This window comes from Rousettus aegyptiacus, unplaced genomic scaffold, assembly GCF_014176215.1.
Source record: "Rousettus aegyptiacus isolate mRouAeg1 unplaced genomic scaffold, mRouAeg1.p scaffold_m13_p_2, whole genome shotgun sequence".
In the NCBI taxonomy this organism is placed as follows: Eukaryota; Metazoa; Chordata; class Mammalia; order Chiroptera; family Pteropodidae; genus Rousettus; species Rousettus aegyptiacus.
Window position 1 is genome coordinate 65,327,579 of NW_023416295.1, and position 11,574 is coordinate 65,339,152.

General features: G+C 35.5%; 1 pseudogene; it reads right to left on the reverse strand.

Annotated features, from left to right (window-relative positions):
• Window positions 1-1,585: 1,585 nt before the first annotated feature.
• On the reverse strand, window positions 1,586-8,926 carry LOC107513941 (annotated as a pseudogene).
• Between the last annotated feature and the right edge of the window lie 2,648 nt (window positions 8,927-11,574).

The window sequence follows — 11,574 nt, forward strand, 5'->3', positions numbered from 1 at the left end:
TGTGATGAGCACAGCAAATCCTTCTTGCTGAAGTTACTAAAGCCTGCTCACCTAACAATGATCTCCTTTGTTGATCTTCAGGGCATGGTGTCTCATCTGTTTAGTTTGGCCTTTTATTTGACTTTTATTGACTTTGCAGCCAAGCCTGTTTTCTTTGTTTGATATGTAAGCTCAAATATGTAGGTGAACTCAGCCATTTAGTGATGGGCATGTAATTTTTAACAATAACACACATTAGGTTTAATGAAAGAATATAATTTTGCCTAGGAAATGGAGAAGCAAATGTTTGACTTTTAAGTAATACCTTTCTCTCTCGCTCTCTTTTTCTATATATAGTACTCAACCATAGATTAGGTAGAGACAACTTTAAATCTTTAAGTGCTTGAGAAGAGAGTAGTATCATTTAGTGCTAATTTCTAGAGAACTACAGCTGTCACTTAGTACTAAGTTAACCATTATACCATGAAATTTAGTGTGTTGAAGAATGTTCTTACTGAGGTATATCATGAGTTCTGCCAAGTTTATAACTGTTAGAAAAAATAAAGATACACATATTGGGCAGTATGTCGATGAATATAAAAGATGTGTAATAGGGAAACTAGAGTTTATGAATATGTAGATTTGTACCTATTGATATCAAAATCCTGATTTGGTATAGTAAATTTAGATTTATTGCCTTGTTTCTGGTATGATTAAATCTCAATATTTTAGCTCTCTTCTATAAAATTCTCTAAAGAAAGCAAAGATATAAAATGCTTTTAAAATCCTAAAGAAGTTTTATATAAATTCTAGTTTTCTGTGAGACATTACTTATGAAATAAAACCAATGAAACCTCAAAATGAATGAAAAATCGAAATCTTAAGGCGCTTATTCTGTGTGTGTTGAGAAACGTTGGCAGTTGGAATACTCTCATCAATAGAAGGCTTCTGTTGGCTCCAAATGTGAATTATTTTATATAAATTTCCCTCTAGAATCTCTGTTTATGTGATAGAAACCTTAGGGGATCTTAGAAAGGGTGTTGTTTTGTATGCCTTCTGATTTGCTAACATACTTGAAATTTCAATATTCAAATGTCATTCAATGTAACCTCTTCTTTTATTGATGTGGTTTTGAAAACACTTAGGTATCTACTTGCAAATGCTTCCCAAGAACACTTCTTTCATATAGAGCATACTAGCACTTTTACCTTCTTTCTTTTTCTTTTTTGGATTATTTTTAAATGATTTGCAAACATAGTGTATATTTCAAGGAAAAAAGACTTGAAAAAGAACAGAGACAGAGCCTAGTCTAAGTTTCTTCACAAGACCAGCAGAAGGGCGAAAAAGCCCTTTCTATTATTTTATAATTGACCAAGGCAGAAGTACTCTTTTATAAAGAGGGCCTTAATTTTATTCCTGAAAGGCTTTGGGTATCTGTCTTCTGGAGCAAGTTGATATCAAATTAATAAACAAGAACTGGAAACAATTTTCCACCTTGTTTGTACAGTGGGGACATGGGACAGCTAGTAAACCACAGGGATAGGATTAAGGAGATTTTTTTCTTTCATTTTAGCAGTTTTTAATGAAAGTTGTTTATAACATTACTTTATTCCTGCATCTTCTCATGTTTTCCTTCTTTATATTTGCCCTTTTCCTTTCCTGCTTTGCAAGATTTGGGTTTACATGCAAAGATTGTTTTGCCATTTTTGTCCAGTTTTAGCTTAGTGATAAGCACCTTATTTGGCTGAATGCCTAAATGAATAGTTATGTCATTGGCTTCTCTCTCTGCATACGTTCAGTGTAGATGACACATTTCTTCCTCTAAACTTGAACTGCTTTGCCAATTTGCTAACTTTTTCACTGTCTTCACATATCCTGAACATCCCCCTTTCAGATGTACCTGAGTCAAATATTGAATTTTTGACTCAGCTCATCAGAAAGAGAGAAAGACATAATCTTCTTGTGAATGTGGAAAGGTGCGTTGAAATGCCTTTTATGGTTCTTGCTCTGAGCAGAAGTTCCAAAGGGTTAAACCAATAACAGGGGCCTGGTTAGATCATCTCTAGGCCTAGTGAGTGGGAAAGGCAACTGCAGCTGTATCTATAGGAAAGGACCAGATGACAGGAGCTGGAGCCATCAGTGGAGGAATGCAGGTACTGGCAACTGGAAGGGTGGCAGGGAGGGAAGCAGAGGAATAAATACCAGCCTCATGTTATTGCAGCGTCCAGTATCCTGGTGGCATTTAGCAAGAAAGCCAAGGGCAAGCAAGCCTAGTGATGTGATCCACACAAGCCAGCCTCCCGGGACATGGATCATCTGTGGAAGGATAGAGAGTGGATCTGAGGGTCACACTGAGACCATCCAGTACATTTGTCTCCATAAAAAATTTTATAATAAGGTTTTGTGAAAAGTCAGAATTCTGAGAATTTCAGCATGAGTTAGAACTTTGAACAATCATAAGTTGAATAATCTACTCCCAATTATCCATTTAAGAAAATGTTTATCTTCCCCCTTCCTTTTTTTTTTTTTTAATTTGGCATTGTTGTTTTATTTTGGCAGATTTATGCCCAAATTTGTTGTTCAACATTTATAAAGACCTTGGCATGCCTCTTCTTATTTGAGAAGAATCTGCTTTTAAGCAGGGTGCCAGGTTTAAGTTATATAAAGTCTCTCTTGGCTGTGGCACTGTGCATATAGTTTCTAAGTCTTTGATATTAATACCCTAGTTTAACTTTTCTTCCTATTAGCTGTAATTGGATAACTTTTCACCAGAGATAAGGGAGTTAAACACCTCATTCTATCAAAGTAGTCACTCTCAAAATTGTAATTTTTCCTCTTCCCTACACTATTTCCTGTTTACATCAATATTTGCAACTATTCTCTTTATAACTCTAAAACCTCAGTATAACTCTAAAACCTCAGTATAGACATCTAGTGAGCATTTTTAGGCCAACAATATCAGTAGAGTTAGTAAGATGAGATAGAGTTTAAAGCAAATGAATCACAAAATTACAATATTAAGGATATGTAAAGTTATCTTAAAAATTATCCTTAAAGTGTCATATTCTATTAGGAATATGCCAATCATTTGTGAATATCCATTAATTTCTCCCAACTGCATGCAACTTTTGTCAAGGATGCTAATGTTCCCTTCTTTAGTAACAGAACTCTCAGCACTTAGCTGAGCACATGTCTGTCCAGATAAAGACTACATTTCCCAGCTACTCTTGCTGCTATATTTGGCCATATATTTTAGGATCCGGCCAATGATGTGTGAGCAGAATGCAGCCACACTGGTGAGAGTGCTTCATGAAAGCCCTATCTTGAGAATGATAGAACAACAAAGTAGAAAGTGCCTAGGTTTTAAATACTGTGGAGCTGCCATACGACCTCTGGACTGATTGTGTTTTTACATGAGAAAGAAATCAATGTCTATTTGTTTGAGCTATTGTTTTTTGGCCCTTGTGACAGCAGGTAGACTTGTATCCCAGTTTACTCATGACCCTTCTATTAGAGACCAGTGTGCTAAAATACAATAGTAATTGTACTTTACTCTCTGTTGCTAAAGAACATACATAATGGCAAACAGGTACTATAAATGCAGGAAGATTTTAAATAAATTTTCATTTAATTATAGCTCCATAATCTGAAAAACAATAGTACTTATCTAGGTGAGATAACTTGCTTATTCACTCTATTAATAGTGCTTGGACTGGCATGTCAATTTAAGGACTCTGCCAGATCCCTTCCCCAGACTACTTTTTGAAATCCATGAACTTAGGCCTTAGAATTAAAAATGAGATAAAGCAGTATGGGATTTAGCTCAAAAGATACAAATAAAATCGGAAATGCTAGTTCACCTATAAATGAAGAAAGCAAAGACCCAGAGGTTCCAGTATCTATAGTAGACACCGTGGGAAACCCCTAACACCACTTTGCCAATTTCCCATTGCATAGCAACCATCCCATTTGAGGTGGGCAGTATACTGGGTTGAATAGTGTCTGCCAAATTTATGTCCAACCAGAACCTGTGAATGTGACCTTATTGAAAATAGGGTCTTTGCAGATATAATAAAGTTAAGATGAGATCATGCTGAATTAGTGTAGACAGCATTTAGAATTATGCTGCCGCAAATCAAGGAAAACTAAGGATTGTTAGCAACTACCAAAAGTTAGAAGAGACCAGGAGGGATTCTTCCTTAAAATCTTGGAGGGAACATTGCTCAGCCAACACCTTGGTTTTGGACTTAGAGCTTCTCATTGATGAGAGAATACATTTCTATTATTTTAAGCTACCCACTTTGTGGTACTTTGTTATGGCAATTCTAGACTACTAATGCAGTGGGATTGATGCCGCCCTTGGCTACAGGTAGATGATATTCAAAATGTTTAATGACAAAGACATAATCTATTCAAACAGAATGCCTGCCACATCCTGGGGCAGGGTCCAAATGGATCCTTACTTTGCAGATGTTAACTTTTTAGTTTCTTCATAATGGGGTTGTCAGGGGGATTTCAGGCTGGGTTGCTGATACAGTGAGGAACACTTGGAAAGATTTAGAGCATTAGCTACTTATCGTTTAGAAACATTTCAATATTTAAAGAACCTGTTGAGTTGTATCAGAGTGCACCAGGCACATGCCTTGGTTGGTCTATACCAATACTGTAGTTCCCCTTATTTATGGTTTTGCTTTCTCCATTTTCAGTTACCTAGGGTCAACCACAGTTGGAAAATATTAAATAGAAAATTTGAAAAATAAACATTTCATGTTTTAAATTGCATGCTGTTCTGAGCAGTATGATACAATCTTGCACCATCCTGCTCTGTCCAGATTGGGATGTGAATCATCCATTTGTTCAGTTTATCCACTCTTGTATAAGCTCCCTGCCCATTAGTCACTTAGTAGTCATCTTGGTTGTCAGAGCGACTAACATGGTATCACAGTGCTAGTATTCAAATCACCTTTATTTGGTTCCTAAAGTGCAAGAGTAGTTCAAATTTTATCATACGCATGTGTATATAAGAAAAAATGATATATTTAAGGTTTGGGACTATATAGGAGTAGTGTGTGTTTGTGTGTGTGTGTGTGTGTGTGTGTGTGTGTGTCTGTCTGTGTAAGAGGAGGACTACTATACATTTTTCCTTATTGCCACTGCAGATGATTCCAGAGTAGCCAAAATTAGACCAATTAGAATTAAGTTTGAGATTTTTATTCTTTGGCTGGGGAAGCACATGCCTTCTTTTGGGAGATGTGAATGAGAAAGAACATGACCCTTGTTGCTCATAGATGAAATTTTGCAATGTGGAAAGAAGCGAGCCTAAGGGCAGAGCCAACAATCAAGAAGGAAAGAACTGAGACAACTTCAGCCAAATCACCTGGACTCTGGTCATTTGTACCTGAGTCTTTCTCATCCTCTGGACTGCTAGTTACATGAACCAATAAGTTCTCTTTATTGTTTATGCAAGTTTATGTTGATTTTTCTGTTGTTTGTAACTAGAAGCACCTTAACTAATAAAGTCCTGTGACTTTTTTAGCAGTTATTTATTAGGTCCTTCTCTTCAAAACATTTTATTTTGATGTCTACTAATGTAATTATTTTGTAATTACCTTTACCTCTATGTTCTGTTAATAAATGAGACACCAGCCAGGCTTCAAGGAAATAGGACTTTGCCGAAAGACTGCTATCACCAATTTTATACTGAACCCTTATTTTAGAATACAACTCAAAAGCAAACAGACACACTTATACATGTATGCACATACACACACACATACAAGCACATACATATCTGCAATTTTCCCCAATGCTTTTCTTGCCATACATAATAAGAACTAACTTATATTATAGATGCAATTGCTGGGCAAAATGGTACAAACAAATGGGAGAGAATGTGTAATCTATGGGGATAGTGGAAAAATAGAAAAAAGTATTAATTCAAAGAAATTCACTTTTTGAATAAAATTCTCAACTATAAGAATAACTCCAAAATAAATCAAATGGAAGTGCAAGGACCAATTTAAATACAGAGGCTAGCAAAGGAATGAAAACAGAGAGAGATGAACAGAGGCAGCCAGGGAAAAATCATGAAGTTAAAACTCCTTTTCCTCTATCTCAGCCTTTAAAATCGATCTTCCTTTTGCAGTTCTGGGCACAATTTTAAAAATAGGGCTAAGGAGGGGCAGAAACAAAGTGCCAGTGTTCTCATGGCTCCCCCAAAAGAAAAATTTGAGTTGACTCAACTGATGTAGGTTACCTTGAATACTGTTCATCTATTTGCATACTGAATTTGAGGTTTCTGCTTTATACTCTTTATGGTGGTTCCTGTCTATACATCCTTAACAATAAATATTAGAAAATGCAATTCCACATTTAGCCAACATTTCAGTTACCTTTGATTGATTTTGAAATTAATATATTGCTTTCAATAATAAGGAAAAAGAATTTTAGAAAGAAAACTATAAAAATGATGAAGTAGCTTTTCCCAGTGTGCAATTCATGTTAAATCACTGGTGTCTGAAGAATATGGAACTGAGATTTCATCAATACATGCAGTACCACACATTTCCTACTTTAGTTGCTAATTAGTATTCAGGTGTGCAGTGAAATACATGAGATTAAATGCTAATGTTGTTTCATTTGTGATTTAACATGTACAATTTGTTACTACTATATGCAGTATTCTCCTGTCTCTGTACATGTAAAATGGTTGTTTTTTCTTTGTAATCATATCTTTGTGTATTCATTTGACTCAGTTTTCTAAGGGCATGATATAAATGCATCTTCTTGGTTCCAAAAAAATCATTAACTTCTGTAGCTTAGAAATGAAAATAAGAGATATCTGAGGGTTATTTTTAAAAGGCTTCAGTTGAGGACTTAGATTTAGTTGGTTCAATAGTGTAGAAATTTTAGTTTTTCCCCTATATTTTGTTTCAGTTAATTTGTGATTAACAGCTATATAAAATTGTGAACTACCTATTGAAAGTAGTTTTATAAATATTGCATGCAATTTTATGTTCCTTAATCTGTACTTCCCTTATCGAGTATTTTTATGTTAAAAAATTTCAAAGTTAATGTGTGAGGAAGTAACTAGCGACTTTAGTTAGTTAGATTTCTCTTCCGTGAAGAAAATTTACTATAATGGTTACTTTTGCTAAAATGCAATTACTGTCACTGTTAACAATCAATCATATTTTTATATAAGAAACTTTAACAACTTTTGAATGCATTAAGAAAAGTAAATGAAAAAGACTCAGTGTGAAACAAGAGTAGATGCCAAACCCCACCTCCCTGCACTCACCCTGACATCTAATGTGAAAAAAACTTGGCTACTTCTCTTGTAATTCATTTTAATGTCTCTTCCAAGATCACTGTGAAAATTTTATAATATAGTAGTAAGCAAGTTTCTAGAACATCATTGAAAATGCTATGTATAGTCAACAACTAGTAGCTATTATTGTTCCTCTTGAATAGTTTACTCTTATTCTGTCAGAATCTGTAGTCTTTGAGTTTTGAAAATTAAACCAAAAAGCATCATTTAGTAAGGTTTAGCATTGTGATACTCCTACAGATGAAAATATCTCTACATGGAAAATGGAGGTTAGAAAATATGAATTGAATCAGTTCTTGGCTTTAATAAAGAGATCACTAGTTGAGGTCAGAAAATTTTTTGTGCATCAAAATATTGTACAGTCACATGGAGATGGTGCTTTCTTCCCCAAAGAATATATAATATATTCATGAAGATAGAATACTAAGCATCACAAGAGATTACTTCTACTAAAAGTATTATGCTCCTCATACAGTATTGGGAATATAGAAACAGATGACTTGGTCCATACTGTTGTGTACCATGTGTTTTTGTCATGGTGAATACATTTAAGTGGGACAGTAACCAAAATATATCAAAGAATAACATGTTATCGGTAAAACAGATTATTTGATGTAGTGATTGTACTACAACACAAAATTAATGTCTGTTAGCGTAGGTGATCACAGCTCTGTTCACTCTCCTAATTCATTCCTGTCCTGTCCTTACCCACTCCAATGTCTACTTCTTCCATTTTCCCTAATATCTTTAATGGTATCTCCATTCAGCTAGTCTCCTAAACTGGATATGTGAGAGGAATTTTGATTTCTTCCTCTTACTTAGCTCCTTCATTCAACCTATTACTAATAATTTACATTTGAATGTTGCAAAGTCTCTGTAGACTTCCAGTCTTAGTTTAGGCCCCATGTCAACCTTTTCTGTAACCTCTATAAGGTCTCAGTGAAATCAGTCTCTCTTGTCACCCGCCCTTTTTCCTGCTTCTAGAGTTATTTTTCCAAACTCCTTGGCATGACAAACTATTCCCATCCCATTTTCTCTGCTCTCACCCCCTGTTAGCTTCCTGGGCATTCCTTCCTACTGTCCCCTGTCCTACCAGTGACTTGGTTAATTCACAAAGTTCTGTAACAATGGGTGATATCTTTTCTTCCCAGAATATGCTTTCTAGGCCTCTGATTAGAAAATTACTGTTTCTTCATCAAGACCTTTATCTAAAAGGCCTTCTCTGACACCACCCCTGCCCCTCATGAAAACTAAGCATTCGCTGCTCTATGCCATCATAGCTGTCTGAACATAAGGGACCTGTAGCACTGTCTGTGCTTTTTGACCTTTCTTTCCCTTCATCATGAGCTTCTCTAGAGCAAGGACATGTCTTATTCTTTTTGTTGTCCTTAGTGCTTACCCTGATGAGTAATAATACTGTGAACTCTCAATGCAGAGGGAAGGAATGAGGGAAGGAATCGGTACTTTCAGCTGTGAAACGATTTCAACATTTTCACTTATGGATTCACATTCTCTCTGGAAACAAAGCCATTAAGAAAAATAATAATTTTGTCATTCTATAAAAACTAGCTTTTACCAATTTACCTGAAAGCGAAATCCATTACGATTAGAGGTCATTCTTCATTATGAGGAAGCCTCACCATTCTTATAGATTCTTTTTTGAGCTGTGAGTGACCAATCAATAACTGTATGCATGATTATTTGTTAATAAAAAATCTCAGGCAAAGACAAACAATTATAGAATATCTGTTGGACATTAGATTTCTTTCATTTTCCATAAAGCTAAAGCTGGCCATAAAGTTCATCTGGTGGCAGTTTTTTTCCCTTATTTTTTCCAGTTTTATTGAGAAATAGTTAATGTACATCACTGTAAAAGTTTAAGGAGTACTGAATGATGGTTTGATTTATACGTATTATGCAATGTTTACCACAACAGGTTTAGCTAACATCCATCTTCTCATTTGGTACAAAAAAAGAAGAAAAAAAAAGTAGAAAAGAAAAAAAGAAATAAGTTTTTTCCTTGTGATGAGAAACCTTAGGATTTACTCTCTAAACAATTTTTGTATATATCACGCAGTAGCGTTAGCTATAGTCATCATATTGTACGTTACATTCCTAATACTTACTTATAACTGAAAGTTTGTACCTTTGGACCATCTTTCTCCAACTTCCTCTCCCCAAACTCTCATTGCTGTTAACCACAAGTCTGATCTCCTTTTCTATGAGTTTTTTTTTTGTTTTGTTTCATTTTTGTGTGTGTGTATTTTAGATTTGGTGACAATTTTTTAAATGTATTTTAAATTGTGACAGCAGTGGGCCAGTGCTATCTATAGAAAACTGCATTTGGTTCTATTGCCAATATGTTCTGTTCTTTTTTTTTTTTTAATTTCTACACTCCGTCTGTTATCAGAGCACTAATAAAGGTGTTTTTGTAATGTTACTGCCATGCTTTCTAGAAAAGAGAAGAGAATAATAGCCTAAACTTCAACATGTCTCTCTCAACTCAAGATATAAAGATGCACATTTCTGTTTTCTGACATGTGGAGAGAGTTTGTTTGGAGTAGAAAAATACGAACTTTATATACAAAGAGAAGAAGAGGCTAGCAGAGTTGAGACATCTTGAGTAAACCTGAATGATGCTATTTGTACCCAGGAACCTAGCTATGCCTAAAGTTAAAGTAATCCTTGAATTTGCAGGTGTATAAGCCAATAAATTCCCTCTTTTCTATTTGAGCCTATTTGAGTTCTTGCAGCCAAAATAATATACGTCAGAGTGACATTTGCTGGGGAAAAAAAAAAAAAAACTTAAGTATTTGGCTCTTTAAGTATGAGATGTCAGTGTTAAATAAATAAAAAGTAATGATGACCTGTCACCATCCCCAAATGGGGTAAATACAAAACATGACGGTAAAAAGTAGCATGGGAAGAAACTTCTGGACATTAGTCCTCTGACATCTCTCAATATTTTCCACTCTAGAGCCCCTAAAAGTTTTAAAAAGCAAGACCACTTTATTTCTTACTTTCCTGTTTTAAATACAACATCTAGTTAATTCACAGTAAAAGTACTAAATTGGTGTGATGGTTTTGTACCATGTCAATTTCTCCAAATTCTCTTCCAATATGGTTCCAGGTTAGGGTTGGCCACATGAGAAATCTATGGGATTTGGCACCAAAGGGTAGCCATTTCTAGGCTCTGAGGAATGTTCCAGGGCAGGCGCTGTTGGAGTTTATGGGCACTGTCATAGATTTGCTATTGGCAAAGAACAGCTGCTGGGCCCATAGCACCTTTAGCTCCCATGAAACCCCTCCAGCTCCTGAGAATCCTGGGCCAGGCATAAGTACAGCTTTGTGATCAAGGATGCTGACCTGTCTCATGAGTGGCCCAAATCTTTGGGACTGAAGGAGGTGAAAGATGGGGTAACTTTTCATTTTTTTTCCTTGCAGATTCCTATTTGTCCTTGGTTGCCACTATTTCATGTCCATCTTCTCTTCCTGACTGCTGATGCTCAGGCTCAACACCAAGACCTAGATGCAGCAGACATCCAGGTTTGTATGAGAGGTTATATTTATATAATGAATTCCTTGTTCTCTGTCACTCATATTGGTTCATTGTGCCTGATCAAACCCTAATTGATGTGTAGTCTATTTTTCATTATTAATTTCTGAAGCCACATAAGAGTTTATGTACTATTGGGAAACAACATTGATAAGGCTGAAAGAATTTAAGCTTATACTCAATCTTTACATTTTACCTTTGCTACTTGTTATTTGTGTGACTTTGATCAAGCGATTTGATCACTTGATGCCTTAGTTTCTTCAGCTGTCCGATGGGGAAAAGTATATCTACCAATGAAATTGCTATTAGAATTCACAAGGAAATAACACTTTAGTCACTAGACTATTATTCACTATTACAGTCGAAGATCTAGCTCAAAAGTTCTTACATTATTACCTACTATATAATCTTTTCTAAAGTGGTGGATAAATGGGTATGTGCTTAATACATGTTCATATTTTCTCCTCATTCTTTCTTTGAAGAACCATAGTAGTCAGTTATTGCTTAGACAATATTTAGTCTCTTCCCTCCAAAACCCCTCCAAAGGAGAACTATATTTCCCTATCGCATTGATGCTGCTCTGGGACATATAGCTAATGGGATGTTAGAAATGCGAACAAAGGTTTGACGTATACCTCCATACTAGGATTTACCCTCTTGCTCTTCTGCCTCCACCAAGATAAGAAGATACCTCAGGTAGCCACTGCTC